This window comes from Capsicum annuum, chromosome 2 (genome assembly GCF_002878395.1).
Source record: "Capsicum annuum cultivar UCD-10X-F1 chromosome 2, UCD10Xv1.1, whole genome shotgun sequence".
Classification (NCBI taxonomy): Eukaryota; Viridiplantae; Streptophyta; class Magnoliopsida; order Solanales; family Solanaceae; genus Capsicum; species Capsicum annuum.
In genome coordinates, this window is record NC_061112.1 from 56,260,051 (window position 1) to 56,279,924 (window position 19,874).

Sequence of the window (19,874 nt, forward strand, 5' to 3'; positions counted from 1 at the left end):
TAAATGATTGGATGCAGGATTAATTTACCCTATTTTTGACAGCAGATGGTAAGTCTAGTTCAATGCGTGCCCAAGAAAGGAGGTATGACGTGGTTGCTAATGAAAAGAATGAGCTGATTCTACTTAGACCAGTAACCGAGTTGAGGGTCTGCATGGATTACCACAAGCTTAACTCTTGGACTCTAAAGGACCACTTCCACATGCCCTTTATGGACCAAATATTTGATCGATTGGCTAGTAGGGGGTGGTATTTCTTTTTGGAGGGTTATTCTAGATATAACCAAATCTATATTGCTCTGGAAGATCAAGAGAAAATGACATTTACATGCTCATATGGCACATTTGCATTTAAAATAATGCCGTTTGGGCTATGCAATGCACCAGCCACTTTTCAACGGTACATGATGTCTATCATCTTTGACATAGTAGAAGATACCATAGAGATATTCATGGATGATTTCTCTATGGTAGGTAATTCATTCAAAATATGTCTGGATAATCTGAATGTCACCTTGCAAAGATGTGTTGAATTTAATCTAGTGCTCAACTGGGAAAAATGTCATTTTATGGTAAAGGAAGGTATCGTGCTGGGTCACAAAATATTCAAAAAAGGGATTGAAGTTGATCGAGCAAAGGTAAAAGTTATCAAGAAATTACCACCTCCCATTTTATTAAAGGGAGTGCATAGTTTTCTTGGTCATGTAGGATTCTATCAGAGATTTATAAAAAATTTCTCTAAAGTTGCAAATCCACTTTGCAAGCTGTTGGAGAAGGAAGTGAAATTCCTATTAAATGATGAATGCTTGAAGACATTTGAGTGCCTTAAAATGAAGCTGATTGAGGGCCCTATTGTTATTGCACCTAACAGGGCAAAACCATTTGAAATAATATAGATGTAAGTGGTGTCGTACGGGGAGCTATATTGGGACAAGAGAGGGATAAACTGTTTCACCTAATATATTATGCTAACAAAGCACTGAATGGAGCACAAAGGAATTACACAATAACTGAACAGGAGTTGCTAGCTGTGGTGTATGCTTTCGAGAAATTGAGATCTTAGCTTCTTGGGACTAAAGTGGTAGTCCATACTGACCATCCGGTATTGTGGTGTTTAATGGCCAAGAAGGATGCTAAACCAAGGCTTTTTAGATGGGTAATTCTACTGTAAGAATTTGATTTTGAAGTCAAAGATAAGAAAGGTTGTGAAAATCAAGTTGCAGATCATTTATCTAGAATGGAAGGTGAACAAAGAGCTAATGATGAAACAAAGATAAATGATGCATTTCCTGATGATGAGATCTTGGCAACTGCTACGGAATCACTGCCCTGGTACACAGATTATGCAAATTACATTGTGAGTGATATCATCCCAGAAAATCTTTCGTTCCACCAAAGGAATAAGTTCTTGCATGATGTAACACATTACTTCTGGGATGAGCCTTATCTTTTTTGGAGATATGCAGACAATATCATACGGAGATTTGTTCCTGAAGTAGATGTACTGTGTATACTGGAAGCATGTCATGCTTCCCTAGTTGGGGGTCACCATATAGGTGATCGAACGGCCAAGAAGGTATTATAGAGTGGCTATTTATTGCTCCCATTATTTAAAGATGTCCACGAGTTTGTGCAGAAATATGACCAATGTCAGAGGAAGGGGTCAATATCTAAAAGGCATGAAATTCCCTTGAATAAGATGCTTGAAGTGAAATTATTTGATGTCTGGGGCATTGACTTCATGGGGCCGTTTGTATGTTCTTATGGAATGACATATATTCTGGCTACTCCATACCACTCGTAAACTAGTGGGCAAGTTGAGGTGTTGAATCGTGAAGTTAAGGCCATCCTAGCCAAGACGGTGAATACTAGCCAAAAAGACTGGTCCCAAAAACTTGATGATGCCTTATGGGCATACCGAACTACTTTCAAGACAACTATTGGTCTCTTACCATTTCAGATGGTCTATGGAAAAGTAGGCAATTTGCCAATTGAGCTAGAACACAAAGCTTTATGGGCGCTCAAGAGGTTGAATTTGAATTGGAAGAAAGCAACGAAGATGAGACTAGGGAAACTAAATGTGATGGATGAATTTCTTCTCAGGGTGTATGAACGATAAGATTTGTATAAAGAAAAAATGAAAAGGTACCATGACTGGAAAATAGAGAAACGAGAGTTCAAAAAAGAGGACTTGCTGCTTCTATTTAATTTTAGACTCAAATTATTTCCAGGGAAGTTGAAATCTAAGTGGTTGGGTCCTTTTAAGGAAAATCAAGTCCACTTATCTGGGGTAGTAGAGCTCGAAAACAAAGATGGCAGTACATTCAAGGTAAATGGGCAACGGGTAAAGCTTTATATTGGTCCGGAAGAATCAGTGAAATGCACCACCATAATCTGTCTCAATGAAGTCTGAGGTAATCAAGACACCTGAGTCGTGCCGCGACATTAAATCAAGCGTTGCATGGGAGGCAACCCATGATCCCTGAGAATGACTCAGTCCAGGTATACTCTAACTCTTAATCTAGTTTTTTATTTAGTTTTAAGTTGTTGATTTTCAAGAAAAAAGGCACAAAAGGCAATGACATTGTGCTCAACAGTTAACTATCCTTCCAATGTCCTGCTCGATAAACTGTATGGATTACATTTACTTTTGACCATTGTGAATCTTAGTGTGGCATTAATAATTGCTTCTTGACGAGCATTACTGAACAATAGCATGAACTAGATAAGTAGTAATATATGATATATTTGTATGCCAGGTGTGTGTGAGCTATTACGTGTTTCCCTCTGTATGCTAAACCCAGAACTTGCCTTGTTAGTCTTACCATAATCTCGGGTAAGAGCCAGGAAAGGATCATAGGTCGTCATTGATTAACTCACTTTTAGCCTAAATATCTTTCCCTGTATGCATAACACCAGTTTGATCCCTTCTTTTGTATGGCACCGCTTACCTTATCATTTATTCCACAATAAACATATTTACCCCTGGTCTTACTTGGAAACTGAGCACCTTGATTTAGGCAATTAGCCTAAGTTGAGGGTAGATATCTTAGAGGTGTATGGTATAAGATGAGGAGTATGAATAAGGGTGATATAAAAGAGAATGAACTAAAGTTGGGTGCTAAAAATGCAAAAAAAAAATAGTTGAGATGCGGGGTAGCACCCAACTTAAATATAGATAATCAAGAGAAAAGGAGAAACGAATGAGGATAATTAGTGAGTCCAAGAAAGAAGTATAGTGTCAAGGAGGCATAGTCACTCTAAATAACCTTGAATGCCATACCAGCCCCAAACCACATTACAAGCCAAAAAGAAGTCCTATAGTGATCCTGACTGGCCAATCTGAGGTCTGATAATGAAAATAAGGGCAAGCCTATGGTACTTGGCATACATTGACTAGAACTTTCTTATGAGAGTGAGAGTTTTGTGATAACCCCAAATTTGTATGGTTGGACTTCTCGTATGAAGAGAAGGGGGTTTCTTTGTTGTGAGGGTACACTAGTATCGTCACTAGTTACTTGTTTGTTTAGAAAATGTGGTATTGATATGTGAATGGTTATTGTGGCCAAGATTTATGCTACAGCTTGATTCCTTTGTGTTACAGTGTTGTTTCAAAGATATGCGCATCCGTTTGGCATTGAAAGGATAGCTTTGTGTTGAGCTATGCATATCCTATGTGTTTTTGTAGTTGGATTAAGTTGTTTGAGGACAACCAATTGCTTTAAGTTGAGGGTGTTGATGTGTGACCAATTTAGAACACATCTAAAGACTTTAACCTAGAATAATTGTGAAGTCTTAAGCAACTTTTGTTATTTTTGATCGTTTGTTGTGTGTTAATACAGATACAAGTGATCGGGGAGGAAACCAAAGGAAAGAAGAATAAAACAACTGACATCTGGTGTAAATAAACTGAACTTTGTCTGACGATCATCCTGAAGTGCTGTCATACATGGGACAGGCTGTCAAAGTTACCGTCAAGCTTAGGCAGAACCTGAAAAGTTGAGATGAACTGTGATGGTGATTCGGAGGGGCCATCAAATATGTGATATCTCGTCAAAATCGCCATCAACCTGAGCTAGAATATTTTGTTTACAAGTGGAGTTATGATGCCAGTATTCAAGCGCCATCAAAATTTTTAATACATCGTCAGGATTGCCATCATAATAGTCAAAAGATAATAATTCACTGGAATCTTTAACGACATTTCGTACACGTCGTCAGGTGTCTGACGCGCTGTCAAAAGCATCATCATCTAATTCAAAGAAAAAATTGACACTTTAAATTTGTTTCCCTATTTTGGGTTGACTATTTAAAGACTTGTTTTAGGGCTTTTGAAAAGAATAGGTCATTACCTATCAGACATTAACTCTGAGAAGAGAGGGACGTACATTGCTCTCTTTCATCAATTATTCTTCTTGTTTCTTATCATCAGTTTTTGATCTTCCACCTTGTAATTAAGTTGTTGGAACTACTTGTTGTTTTTCATCCATTTGTAAGTTTATCCTTATCATCATGAATTCAACTTGTTATTTCATTTATCAAATCATAAGTGGCTAATTCCATTAGTCGGAGTTATGAGATTCATGGATTAGGGTTTGATATGATGCTAGGTGTTTAACAGATTCAAAGTGTAGTAGAACATCTTACAATTCTGTTGTTTTAACTAAAATCTAGTGGTTGAAAACATTATATTATACCTTAGGTTTTATTTTCTTCTAACGGAGAAATAGACTAGAGGTCGTATACTATCAACAGGGACTCGGAAGCTACCAACCTTCTGTTTAATGATTGATGCCGTAACTAGATTAATCTACCTGAGATAACATCATATTGGAAATAGATAAGTTATCTAAATTTGAGAGAATTAGATAATAAATTGTCTGGTGAGGTCGAGAGATAAGTCAGAAGGTATCATAGTTAAGGATATTCTGTTGTTTCTACTTACTCCAAGAATCCAAAGCATTACCTAGTATTTGTTAACTCTCAATACCCATGGTGAACTCTGGTTTCTCATTTATATTGATTAGAACACTAAAATATTGAAAGTGACAATTGAATCTCTGTGAAATTTAAACCCCCACCTTCGGAAATAGTAAACTACCAGTAAATCATTTCGCAAACAAATCAAAGTTCAGACCCTATTCCTTGTGGGATTCGACCCCAACCTACCCATTCAACAGTGTAATTTGAGCGTTATCAATGTCGTATGTTGCTGCCCATGTAGACGTTGCATGGCAAAAGCAAGCTCCTATTGACATGATAGCCCACCCCTAGGGGAGCAAAAGAGATAAAGGTGCACCAAGTCTAGTGCATGGGCACCACCCACATCGGCTGCCGACACTCTATGCAGATTCGGCTTGGCCCCATGCGTGCCGCTCCTGGAGCTTTTCTTGAGAGCAGCATCCAGAACTCACCGCATGCATAAAAGTACCGTCTCATCTGGAATCAAGCACCAACAGTTCCATCGTGGATGACGCCACTTGTAGAAGACATGCCCGTAAATGAAGCGCAGTCAATATTGTTTTATTGGTGCCAGCGGCCCACACGGACTAGCCATGCATACTGCCATGTACGCACACTACACGCCGACATATCCAATGAGTGCCTATGCCAACTAGCAACAGTCGCTTTGAAGTTCCTTCAACTCCTCTACCCCTCTTATATATGCTTAAAAAACCCTAAGTGACAAGAGTACACATGATTTTGCCAGAGAAACATACCCAACATGTACGCACCAGAACTGCACGTTTTGATGTAAGATTGAGCTAATTCACTCACAAAAGAGTCATATAATTTGTAAACGATAATTTTCGTTAAGAAAAATATTTTTTACAAAAACTATTTATGGAAATTCAAAAAATAAATAAAAAATATGAAAAATATTTTAGAAATATAAAAACATTAGAAAAATATTTCTAATGCATGAAGTAACCTTAAACCAATAATTAAGTGCATATTTGTACTTATAATGTAATGATATAAAATATCAAAATTTAAGGATATTAAATAAATTTTTAAAAAAAAATTGAAAATAATGTGGGGGTATTAGTAAAATTGTCCAGAATGCAACAGATAAGTATAGATGAAGTAACCTTAAACCAATAATTGAGAGCATATGTATACATATACCTTAACGATATAAAATATAAAAATTTAAGGATATTGAATGAAAAAATTAAAAAATATAAAAATAATGAGGGGGACATTAGGAAAACCGCCTAGAATAAATAAATAAGTAACAACCCCCAAACATGCATATTAGAATGACCTTAAACAAATAATTGAGTGCATATTCGAACTTAAAATTAAATATTTAAGGATTAAATAAAAAATGTAAAAACAAAACTTGGGGACATTACGAAAATAGCCTCAACATATGAGATAATATTAAAATATTATTAAAAGAAAACTTAGTGTGTGTCTTTAATGAAAGGAGTATGCAACCATGAGGATGATGATGGATGAACGTTATTAATATATTTGGATGATCGAACCTAGATTTACGCTCTTTTGATTTTTGTATGGTTCCTTCACCATGCCCATGGTGTCATACTGCCTTGATGCGCTCGCGGTGGGTGCACAGGCGCAGGGGTGCCAAGAACATAGTTCCAAGCTTAGGATGCATGGGTGACATGGTGCGCGGTGCCTTGGTGCCATGGTTCGCGGTGGCATGGTACCTTGGTGAAACCAACTCGATAAAGACACCACAATGGTAGGCCACTATAGGTCCTTTGGTATTTTTTATCACGGCACTTGACCACACTTGTTTTTCACTCTGCCGATTTCACCGGACGTCGGAGCCCGGTCACTAAAAATGTCTCTAGGATTGCACTTGAAGATCACCAAAACCTCTAATTACGATGTGCCTCCATGCACCAACGTTGTCCTCACAATGCATCGCTAGACTCTTGAGACACACTTCGCATCGCAAAAAAACTCTAATTGTGATGCCAGAGTTTTGCACAAAAGTCCACTTGATATCATACTTAACCATTTGGCATAAAACCCACTCGATACCTGATAAACAAGCAACGAACTCGGGTGAGATGAACTCACAATACTTGATGGGATTTTCCAAGTATGGATGCACAAACCTTTTTTGGAGATTGATGGGAAAATAATTGGATTGGAGGGGGAGGGACGAACCAGAGGAACAAAGGACTGAATCTTAGTAGATTATGGAAGCAAGGCCACTCGGCCACTTATAATACCCCATCACATATTTAAGTCATTTGCAAAGGATTCACCCGCTGATCTATAGAAATTGTACTTCAAGGGGACACTGCGTCCTTTCCACTATGAAGGCTTAGGTAACGACATGTGCCCTTGGGGGCTGAGACCCCTACTGTGGGTCGGTAGGAGAACAACTGGTGCATGCATCGCTTTTATCCCAAATTCTGACTTAGAGGTGTTCAATCATAATCCAGCACGCAGTAGCTTCGCGCCACTGGCTTTTCAACCAAGCGCGAAGACTAATTGTGTGAATCAACGATTTTGCTTGTACTAGGTTGAATTACAATTGCGACACGGTCATCACTAGGGTAATAGGAACCTATCTCGGGATGTTCTAAACCTAGCTCACATTCTCTATGAATGCTTGGCTTCCATAAGCCAGTTATCCCTGCGTTAACTTTTCTGACAACTCTAGCTTCCAATTTTCAAGGTATAAAGAATCGTTAGCCCATGCATTCACGGTTCGTATTCGTACTGGAAATCAAAATCAAACGAACTTTTACCCTTCTGTTCCACATGAGATTTTTGTTCTCATTGTGCTCATCTTATGACACTTATGTTATATTTTTACAGATGTGCCGCCCCAGCCAAACTTTCCACCTGACAATTTCTTTCACCCAGATCAGCCCACGGAGCAAGCCTTGGGTCCAAAAAGAGGGGCAGTGCCCCACTTTCAATTCATGGAATAAGTAAAATAACATTAAAAGTAGTTGTATTTCACTTTCTCCTTTTACTACACCTCTCAAGTCATTTCACAAACTTTGACTTGAGTCAAGTTCAACAGGGTCTTCTTTCCCTTCTTATTTTTCCAAGCTCGTTCCCTTGGCTGTGGTTTTGCTGGATAGTAGATAGGGATAGTAGGAATCTCATAAATCCATTCATATACGTCACAAATTATATGAAAAGGCATTTGTCTACCTTAAGAGAGTCATGGTTACTCACACCATTTACATGCGCTTGGTTGAATTTCTTCACTTTGACATTCAGATCACTAGGCAGAAATCACATTGCGTGAAGATCTGTTAGGACCATCGCAATGCTTTGTTTTAATTAAATATTCGGATTCTCTTTGTCTGTACCAGTTCTGAGTTGGCTGTTCAAAGCGTGGGGAAGGCCCCCGAAGGAACCATTCCCAGTTCATCCCCTGCCCCACCTGTAGTGAACCGCTCTCACTGCAAGAGTAGCTCATGCAGTCCACCGAAAGCCGACGAGTTCGGGACTGGGAATCCCATCCCCATCCCTCAGAGCCAATCCTTTTTTCAAAGTTATCAATCCATTTTTCCAACTTTCCTTGCCTACATTATTCCATCGACCAGAGGTTATTTACCATGGAGACCTGATGCGACTATGAGTACGATCGGTCATGGACGGTTCAAGAATTTTAACTCGATTTACTTTCAAGGTACACGTGAAACATGCTATTTATGGGGGTTCCCCGGACCCTTAGGATCGCCTAACCCATGTGCAAGTGCCATTCATATGGAACCTTTCCTCTCTTCGGCCTTCAAAGTTCTCATTTGAATATTTGCTACTACCACTAAGATCTGTAGCAATGGCCGCTCTGCCTAGGCTCGCACCTATGGTTTTGTAGTGACCGTCTTGCCCTCCTACTCATCGGGGCTTGGCACTTGCCCCGATGGCTGGGTGTAGGTCGCGCGCTTAAGCATCATCCATTTTTAAGGCTATTTGTTTCGTCAAGTTAGTTATTACACAATCCATAGTGAATTTCGACTTCCATGACCACCATCCTGCTGTCTTAATTGACCAACACCCTTTGTGGGATCTAGGTTAGCGCACAGTTTGGCACCGTAACCCGGATTCCGGTTCATCCCTCATCACTGATTCTACTTACTAAAAATACCCCACTTATACCTCTTAATTCTGTAGCACAGCTCAACAAAGCAGCCACACCGACCTACCTATTTAAAGTTTGAGAATAGCTCGAGGGAGTTGTGCCCCCAAGGCCTCTAATCATTGGCTTTACCAGATAGAACTTTCACGTGAGCTCCAGTTATCCTGAGGGAAACTTCTGATGGAACCAGCTACTAGACTGTTCAATTAGTCTTTCGCCCCATACCCAAGTCAGACGAATAATTTTCACGTCAGTATCATTGTGGGCCTCTACCATAGTTTTTTTTGGCTTTTCCAAGCTAAGGTAGAGTTCACCACCTTTTGAGTTCTGATAGGTATTCTCACACTTGAACCCTTCTTAGAAGTTCAAGGTCAGTCGGCAATATACCCCTTAGGAGGATCCAACCAATCAGCTTCCTTACGCCTTACGGGTTTACTCGCCCATTGACCCACACACATGTCATACTCCTTGGTCCATATGTCAAGATGGTTCGAATGGGAGCCCATAGGCCAGCGTCTAGAGCGGGTAGATGCCGAATCATTCCACAGACATGCGCTGCCTGCCAAAATTGAGGAGATGGCATTTCACGAGTGTATCAGGAGCTTGAGGTTTGGCCGCCCCCTAATCCACGTTGGTCCAATCGGGGCACATCGCAGGCCCCCATCCTCTTCTGTCCAAACAATTTAAAGCACTATTTGACACTCTTTTTAAAAAATTTTTATCTTTCCCTCGTGGTACTTGTTCGCTATTGGCCTCTCGCCCATATTTAGCCTTGGTCAGAATTCACCGCCCGATTTAGGCTATATTCCTAAACAACCTGACTCGTAGACAGCGCCTTGTGGTATGACAAGGTCGGGGAACAACGGGGCTCTCACCCTCTCTGGCTCACCCTTTTAGAAGACTTAAGCTTGGTCTGTCGCTGAGGACGCATCTCCAGACTACAATATAGATGATGGATCCGCCCAATTCTAAGGCTTGCATGTTCCCATTTTGCTCGTCATTACTAAGGGAATCCTTGTAAGTTTCTTTTCCTCTGCTTCTTGATATGCTTAAACTCAATGAGTAATCCCGCCTAACCTGGGTTCGCGGTCAAACCACTTAAGCACAATAGTGTCTTTGAGTCCGGACGCACGGCAGGTTGTAGCCGCAACAAAAAAGAAAGTTGAGTTACAACCAGTACTTGTTGCGCCGTCCGTCGATGTGCACTCACATTTAGGCCAGCCGCGAGCTTGAGGTGAACGAACTGCCAGTATCTACCCCACAATGACAACACACCCTATGATTATTGTGTGATGCGAGTGGGGCGACGCGATATGTGACACCCAGGCAGACGTACGCTCAACTTAATATCTTTGGGTGGAACTTGCATTCAAAGACTAGATGGTTCACATGATTCTGCAATTCACACCAAGTATCACATTTTTATACGTTCTTCATTGATGCAAGAATCGAGATATCTATTGCCGAGAGTCATTTTCATTTACAAAAGAAGAATGGGTTTGTCCCCCCGACGCACACTACGAATGGGGCTTGCGAGGTAGGCTATCAATTTAAGTATTCCTTGGCACTTTTTGTGTTGGGGTTCATTAGTCGCCTGATGAGCATGATGGGTACACGCGCTGGGGACGAGGGGTAGGCGCTCGTGCGGAAGTCCAAAGAACCCCGCCCTCATGGATTCCTCATTTATTAAACATGTTTGCAGGTTGTTCTGTTGTGCATGTTTTGACAATAATCCTTTCGCAGGTTCACCTAAGAAAATCTTGTTTCGACTTCTCCTTCCTCTAAATGATAAGGTTCAATCGACTTCTCGCGATATCATGAGTAGCGAACCATCCATATCATCACGTTGCAAATATTTAACCAAATTATTCAATTGATAGGAGCAATGATCGGTGTGTACAAAGGGAAGGGACGTAGTCAACGCATGAAGATGACTCACGCTTACTAGAAATTCCTCGTTGAAAACTAACAATTACAATGATCTATCCACATCATGATGAATTTCAAAGATTACCCAAGTCTGTCAGCCAAGGCTATAAACTCATTGAATACATCAGTGTAGTATGGGTGCGGCCCAGAAAATCTAAAGGCATCACAGACCTGTTATTGCCTTAAACTTTTGTGTCTTAAAAGGATGTAGTCCCTCTAAGAAGCTGGTCGCGAAGGGATACCTCTGCACAGCTAGTTAGAAGATTGAGGCCTCATTCGTTAACAAAATTAACTAAACAAATTAATCCACCAACTAAGAGCGGCCATGCACCACCACCCATAGAATCGAGAAAGAGATCTCACTCTGCCAATCCTTACTATGTCTTGACCTGGTAAGTTTCTCCGTGTAGAGTCAAATTAAGCCGCAGGCTCAACTACTGGTGGTGCCCTTCCGTCAATTCCTTTATGTTTCAGCCTTGCGACAATAACCCCCCCAGAACCTGAAAACTTTGATTTCTAAAAACATGCTGGCAGAGTTCTAAAAGCAAGATCTGTCGATCCTTGGTCGACATCATTTATGGTTGAGACTAGGACGATATTTGATTATCTTTGAGCCCCTAACTTTCATTCTTGATTGGTGAAAACATCCTTGGCAAATGCTTTCGTAGTTTTTCATCTTTCATAAATCCAAGAATTTTGCATCTGATTATGAAATACATATGCCCCCGACTGTCCCTGTTAATTATTATTCCAATCCCGAAGGCCAACGTAATAGGACAGAAATCCTATAATATTATCCCATACTAATGTATATAGAGCGTAGGCTTGCTTTGAGCACTCTAATTTCTTCAAAGTAACAGCGCCGGAGGCACGACCCATCTAGTTAAGGCCATGAGTGCATCGCCGACAGAAAGGACAAGACCACCGATGCACACCATAGGCAGACCAACCAGCCCATCCTAAAGTCCAAATACTAGTTTTTTAACTACAACAACTTAAATATATGCTATCAAAGCTGGAACTACCGTGGGTGCTAGCACCAGACTTGCCCTCCAATGTATCCTCGTTAAGGGATTTAGATTGTACTCATTCCAATTATTAGACTCATTGAGCCCGATATTATTATTTATTGTCACTACCTCCCCGTGTTAGGATTGGGTAATTTGCATGCCTGCTGCCTTCCTTGGATGTGGTAGCTATTTCTTAAGCTCCCTCTCCATAATTAAACCCTAATTTTCCATCACCCGTTACCACTATGGTAGGCCACTATCCTACCATTGAAAGTTGATAGGGCAAAAATTTGAATGATGCATCGCTGGTATGATGGCCATGCGAACTATTGATTTATCATGAATCATTACATCATCGGGGAAAGCCCGCATTCACCTTTTATCTAATAAATGCATCCCTTCCAGAAGTTGGGGTTTGTTGCTCGTATTAGCTCTAGAATTACTATGGTTATCTGAGTAGTGGATACCATTAAACAAACTATAACTGATTTAATGAGCCTTTCTCTATTCCACAGTTTGAATTTGTTCATACTTACATATGAATGGATTACTTTGAGACAAACATATGACTACTGGCAGGATCAACCATGTAGCATTCCTCATCAATGCTTGCATTTCATGAGCACGGCCTTTCCAAAAGGGTGCGGACAGGTTCAAGGCAAGCGCAATTATCGTTTGTAAGGAGCATCGTATAGGGCAGATAAGAGCCGATGAAGACCCCATGCCCACTAAGTCTAGCACAAACAAGAATCCCAACCACCACTCATGGACGACGATATCGCACGATAAAGTGAGGATGGCATGGGACACTAGGGCTCTTCGGTTCACCTCGTGCATAAAATACAAGGGGCGAAAGGTGATCGATAAAGCCATATAATGCTATAGCATCAGGTATGCAGCACAGGAAACTGACTTTGAGAAATCCTAAATTACATTTGTCTCATGACTGAGATGGCAGATGGGTCAGGACGTCGCTTCTCCAGTAGGGATCCAACCTAACCGCATATCTCAAACACAACTCACACATCATGTGTCTAAATTCTTCATTGATGTATGCCCAGCACTGGCCCCAACACCCAGTAATAGATGTCATACATTGCTGCCCATGCAGACATTACAAGGCTAAAGCAAGTCCCGCTTGACATGATAGATCAACCTTGGGGGGAGCATAGGAGATGAAGGTGCACCGAGTCAAGTGCACTAATGCCACCCACGTCGGTCGTCGTGCTCTATGAGGATTTAGCTCGGCCCCATATGTGTAGCGCTTGGATCTTGCCTCGAGAGCAGCATCCCGAACTCACCGCATATACAAAAACACTGTTTCATTCCGAACTAAGCTCCAACAGCCCCGTCGTGGACGACGCCACCGATATCAGACACGAGCACATAATAAATCTCGATCGATGTTGTCTTGTAGGAACCGGTGGCTCACACGGACTAGTCATGTATGTTGCCATGTACCCACAGTACACGCTGACATGCCCAGTGAGCGCCAATGCCAACTAGAGACAGTCGACTTGAAGTGTCTTCAACACCTCTACCCACTTTATATATGCTTAAAAAAAATTCAAGTGACAGAAATAGACATGATTTTCCCTGCGAATCATACTAGATATGTACGGACTAGAGCTATACGTTTTGACGTAAGACTTAGCCAATGCACTCCCAAAAGAGTCACGGAATTTGTAAATGATAATTTTTACTAAGAAAATTTTTTCTTCAAATATTATTCATGAAAATTCAATGAATAAATAAAAGTAAATAAAAAATATGAAAAATATTTTTAAAATATAAAAATATTAGAAAAATATTCTCAATACATGAAGTAACCTTAAACTAATAATTGAGTGCATATTTGAACTTATAACGTAACGATATGAAATATCAAAATTTAAGAATATTAAATAAAAAAACTTATAAAGTATAAAAATAACGTGGGGGCATTAGTAAAATCGTCCAGAATACAACAAATAAGTAACAACCCCAAGACATGCATATAAGAATGAAGTAACATTAAATCAATAATTGAGTAAATATGTATACGTATAACGTAACGATATAAAATATCAAAATTAAAGGATATTCAATAAAAATTTAAAAGAATTTAAAAATAATGTGGGGGACATTAGGAAAACCGTCTAGAATGAAATAGATGAGTACAAATCCCCAAATCATGCATAGTAGAATGACCTTAAACCAATAATTGAGTGAATATTCGATATTCAAATTTAAATATTTAAGGATCAAATAAAAAATTAAAAAAAAACTTGGGGACATAATGAAAACTGCCCCAACATATGAGGTAATATTGCAAAATCGTTAAAAGATACTTAGAGCGTGTATTTAAAGAAAGGAGTATGTAACAGTGAGGATGATGATAGATAAACATTATGAATATATTTGGATGATCGAATCTAGGTTTATGCTTTTTTGATTTTTGCATGGTGCCTTTACCGTGCCCATGGTGTCATGGTTCCTTGATGCGCTCGCGGCGGGTGCACGGGCATGCGGGTGCCAACCACACAGTTCCTAACTTAGGATGCATGGGTTCTATACGCGGTGCCTTGGTTCCATGGTGTACGGTGCCATGGTGCCTTGGTAACATGGTACATGTTGCCTTGGTGCCATGGTGCGTGGTGCCTTGGTTCCTTGGTGCCATGGTGCGCGGTGTGGTGGTACCATGGTACACGGTGCCATGGTTCCTTGGTGCCATTGTGCCATGGTGCGCGGTGCCATGGTGCTATGGTGCCTTGGCTCCATGGTGCCTTGGTTCAAAGGCACCATGGTGCATGGTGCCGTGGTGCCTTGGTGCAACCAACTCGACAAAGGAATCACCGTGGTAGGCTACTATAGGTCTTTCGGCATTTTTTATCACGGCAATTAATGACACTTATTTTTCACGCAGCTGATTTCGCCGGACGTCAGAGCCGGGGTCATTGGACATGCCTCTACGATTGCACTTGATGGTCACCTAAAGCTCAAATTGCGACATGCCTCCACGCACCGACGTTGGCCTTGTGACGCATCGCTGGGCTCTTGATCCACACTTTACCTCACCGACAACCTCTAATTATGATGTCGTATTTTTTCACGAAAGGCCACTTTATATCATACTTAACTATTTGGAATGAAACGCACATGAAACTTGAAAAACAAGTGGTAAACTTGAGTGAGGCTATGCCGCGACAAGCTCGAGGGTGAGGTGAACTCACAACACTTAGTGGAATTTTCCAAGTACGGATACACAAACCTCCTTTGGAGATAGATGGAAAAATGATTGGATGTGAAGGAGAGGGACAAATTAGAGCGATGAAGGGATGAATCTCAGTGGATCATGGCAGTAAGGCCACTCTGATACTTACAATACCCCGTCGCATATTAAAGTCATTTGTAAAGAATTCTACTCACCGCTCAATGGAAATTATAATTTAAGGTGGCAACCATGACTCTTCCGCCTTGATAGCTTAGCCAACGACATGTGACCTTTGGAGCCGAGGTCCCTACTGCAGGTCGGCAAGAGAATGGCTGGCGTATGCATCACTTTTAGCTCGGATTCTACTTAAAGGTATTCAGTAATGATCTAGCACACGGTAGCTTCAGGCCACTGGCTTTGCAACTAACCGCGATGACCAATTGTGTGAATAAATGGTACCTCTCATACTAGGTTAAATTACTATTGCGACACTGTCATCAGTAGGGTAAAACTAACCTGTCTCACGATGTTCTAAACCCAGCTCACATTCCCTATTGGTGGGTGAACAATCCAACACTTGGTGAATTCTACTTTACAATGATAGAAAGAGGCAACATCGAATGATCAAAAAGCACTGTCGCTATGAACGCTTGGCTTCCACAAGCTAGTTATCCCTGTGGTACCTTTTCTGACACCTCTAGCTTCGAATTCTGAAGGTCTAAAGGATCGCTAAGCCACAGTTTCACAGTCCATATTCGTACTGGAAATATGAATCAAACGAACGTTTACCCTTCTATTCCATAAGAGATTTATATTGTCGTTGAGTTTATCATAGGACACTTGTGTTATCTTTTAAAAAATATGCCGCCCCAGCCAAACTCCCCACCTGACAATGTCTTACACCTGGATCATCCCGCAGAGTGAGCCTTGGGTCCAAAAAGAGGGGCAGTTCCACACTTTCGATTCATGGAATCAGTAAAATAATATTAAAAGTCGTGGTATTTAACTTTCACATTTCGTCTCCCACTTATACTACACCTCTCAAGTCATTTCATAAAGTCGGACTAGAGTCAAGCTCAACAGGGTCTTCTTTCCCCGTTGACTCTGCTAAGCCTGTTCCCTTGGCTATGGTTTTGCTGAATAGTAGACAGGGACAGTGGGAATCTCATTAATCTATTCATGCACATAACTAATTAGATAACGAGGAATTTGGCTTACTTAAGAGCGTCATAGTTACTCCAAACATTTACCTGCACTTAGTAGAATTTCAGCACTTTGACATTCAGAACACAGGGCAGAAATCACAATGCATGAACATCCATTTGGACCATCTCAATACTTCATTTTAATTAAATAATCGGATTCCCTTTGTCTGTACCAGTTCTGAGTTAGTTGTTCAACGCGCAAGAAAGGTCCCCGAAGGAAATGTTCCCAATCCGTCTCCCGGATGACAAGCGGTGACCCACTCTCACTATAGGAGCAGCTCGAGCAGTCCACCGAAGACGATGGGTTCAGGACTAGGACCCCTGTGCCCATCCCTCAGAGCTAATACTTTTCTCAAAGTTACGAATCCATTTTGCCGACATCCCTTGTCTATATTGTTCCATCAACTAGAGATTGTACACCTTGGAGACCTAATGCAGTTATGAGTATGATCGGGTGTGGATGGAATTCGGTCCTTAAAAATTTTAAGGGCTACTGGGAGAGCACCAAACACCACGCGACATATAGTGCTCTTCCAACAGCTGGACCCTACCTCGGATTGAGCTAATTCTAGGATGGATAGGTTGTTAAACAGAAAAGATCACTCTTCCCAAGGCTCCCACTAACATCTTAGGACTTCCTAACGTTACCATCGACCGCCACATCCCAGTTCAGGAATTTTAACCCAGTTCATTTTCAAAGTACACGTGAAATACGCTATTTATTGGGGTTTCCTCGACCCTTAGGATCGACTATCCCATGTGCGAGTTCCGTTCATATGGAACCTTTCCCCTCTTGGGCCTTCAAAGTTCTCATTTGAATATTTTCTACTACCACCAAGATCTGCACCAATGGCCGCTTCACTAGGGCTCGGACTTAAGGTTTTGCAGCGACCGTCGTGCCCTCTTACTCATCGGGGCTTGTCACATGCTGTCGGGGCAATCATACTATCTTTAGCAGATTTCGACTTCCATGACCACAATCATACTATCTTAATTGACCACCATCCTTTGTCGGATCTAGGTTAGCACACAGTTTGGTACCGTGACCCGGATTCCAGTCCAGCTCGGGTCCACCATTTGGTTCGACACTAAATCTTTTAGGGGGCAATTTTCTGGATATGACTGACAGCCAAGCTGGTGGTCCATCGCAGATCTGACGGTCCACTATTTTGTCCATCGCTGAGAGTTCCAAAACCTTGGGTTCTGCCTAAGACTTGATGGTAATATTGGTGTTCCCTGGAAGGTGTGACGGTCCACCATTTCAACCATTAGAAGCACTTGTCTGCCACTTTCCAGAGTCTTTTTCTTCAGCTAACTCCTTGCCCTGAAACACTAAAAACAAACATCAAATGCAATCTTTGTTGCTTGAAAACATCCAATTTTCCCAAGAAAAGATGCAAAATGTTCTGTCAAAAGCCGGAATATCAACACCCTCAACTTAAGATCATTGTTGTCCTCAAGGAACTCAGCACCTAATTGTGAACATGAATAATATCATTACAAAGAACCAACTAATAAATCATTTTTTTGCAATCATTCACTAATCATTTCACTCACATGAATTCAACACATCAGGCTCTACACCTAGCGTTAATTATAATTCATTACACACATGGATGTTATGTCCCATAGAGAAAAGAAAACCAAAGTAAAACTCCAGTTGCCCTCACAACAAAGATGTCCACCACTCATTATATTATATGGACAAAATCTAAGCTCTCATTGTCACAAAGAAGTTACAAGCATAGTACAAGTGCCCATAGGTTTGCCCTTGCCATACGACTAACCCTCAAAGTTGATTCGCTAAGATCAAACAGGTTTTTTCTAGACTGCCAATGAGGCTTCAGGCTAGGTGAGGATGAGATTTAAGGTAAAGTTACTCATAAAGACTTGAATCTCATTGCTTTAGCATCATTCAAACCCTAATCTGCTATTTTAAACAGCTTACTTTCACTCTCCATTATTCATTTTTTAATAGAATCAGCCACCCTCAACTTATGCTGATGTACCCAACTATGGTGCACAATAACTTTGATAGATCAGGGCAAAATGCCTTTAATTAAGTTCTAAACCAACTAGCCACTTTTATTTTTAGGTATTTTGCCTAAATTAAGGTGCACAATACCCAATATTTGGTCAGGGCTAGATTTGAACTTGAATGCTAAAGTATTACAGAGAGTTAATTACAATTATTGTTCAAGAAGTAAACTAGTAAAAGCTCTAAACAGGTTCAAGTGAGGGAGCAATTATTTTGGTGGGTTAATTATTTAGACTAAGCGAATTGAAAGTACAAGGAGGCCTGCCATCTTATTCTAGTGAATTAGCTAGAAGATAGTATCAATGACTCAAGCAAGTTCTAGGCATTAGACTATGGAAGATCTAAAGATAAATTCTCTCACACACAGGGGCAGCTGATTTAAAATTCTTCTGCTGCTCTTAGGATTTCCATCACATAATTCATGCACCTCTTTCATGTTAATGCCAAATGCAGACTCACTGAAGGTTTTGCACAAATGCTACATGATTAAAGTAAATAATTACACATTCATGCTCATAGTCTTATGCCAACATCATTCATTATTCATAGCTACCAAGGGATACTAGAATAGGGAAAATTTTTATAAGTAATATTAAACATAGAAATAAAAACACCCTAGACATGTTGAATATACTAGGTACCACATGGATGGAAAAGATATCGGAAACACAACCCACCATGGTATAAGTACAAGTACACCACCCCCTCAGAAAAATAGATGCATTATACTCAAGCATTGATTTAAAGTACAAGGAAATGGTTTTACTTGTTTTTCTCTTATTCATCTGAGGTATCTATGAAGTGTGGGGAGGCTCCTGCATCCTCATCTGATTTAATGTTGTCCCCTAAGGTGGTAGGGGTGTTCATAACCTCACCTTCCAATATTAGAGAAATTATCTCTCGAACTGATCTTGCACTATGCCTCCTTGCTAGGGCAACGCTAATGGATACCCCTAATGCTTCATCTTTTTCTTTCTTTCTACTCTTTTCTTCAACCTCTAGTGACTTCTTCAGATCCCTCTTAGTATCACGTCATTCTTGTTGTTCTGGTGTCATTTCTACTCTCTTCCTCCTCTTTGCTTCTTTCTTTACAACTTTTTCATCCATTTGTTCCTTCCCTTTAGTCTTCACTAGTCTGCCCATCTAGTCCACTATACCTTCATCAACATCACTTTCCACCAAGGTTGGGTCTAAAATAGGCTACTATGGCTACTTATTCTTCAGTTATGCAATGTCTTTCTTTGCCTATTCAAATTTAGCCATCAGCTTAACAAAATTGGAAAGGGATAGTGAATCGATCCTTTTGTTGATACGAAGTACCATGGTGTCCATCCTATCCTGAATAGTTTGGTATGGACGAATTGCATCAGCCATAATTTCATCAACAAAAAGCACGAAGTCTGTAGCCCACTTATCT

General features: G+C 40.6%; 3 pseudogenes; 1 reads left to right on the forward strand and 2 right to left on the reverse strand.

Annotated features, from left to right (window-relative positions):
• The first annotated feature begins 1,234 nt into the window (after positions 1-1,234).
• On the forward strand, positions 1,235-12,244 carry LOC124896162 (annotated as a pseudogene).
• Positions 7,138-10,168, reverse strand: LOC124896483 (annotated as a pseudogene).
• Positions 10,399-10,554, reverse strand: LOC124896488 (annotated as a pseudogene).
• Positions 12,245-19,874: the final 7,630 nt, after the last annotated feature.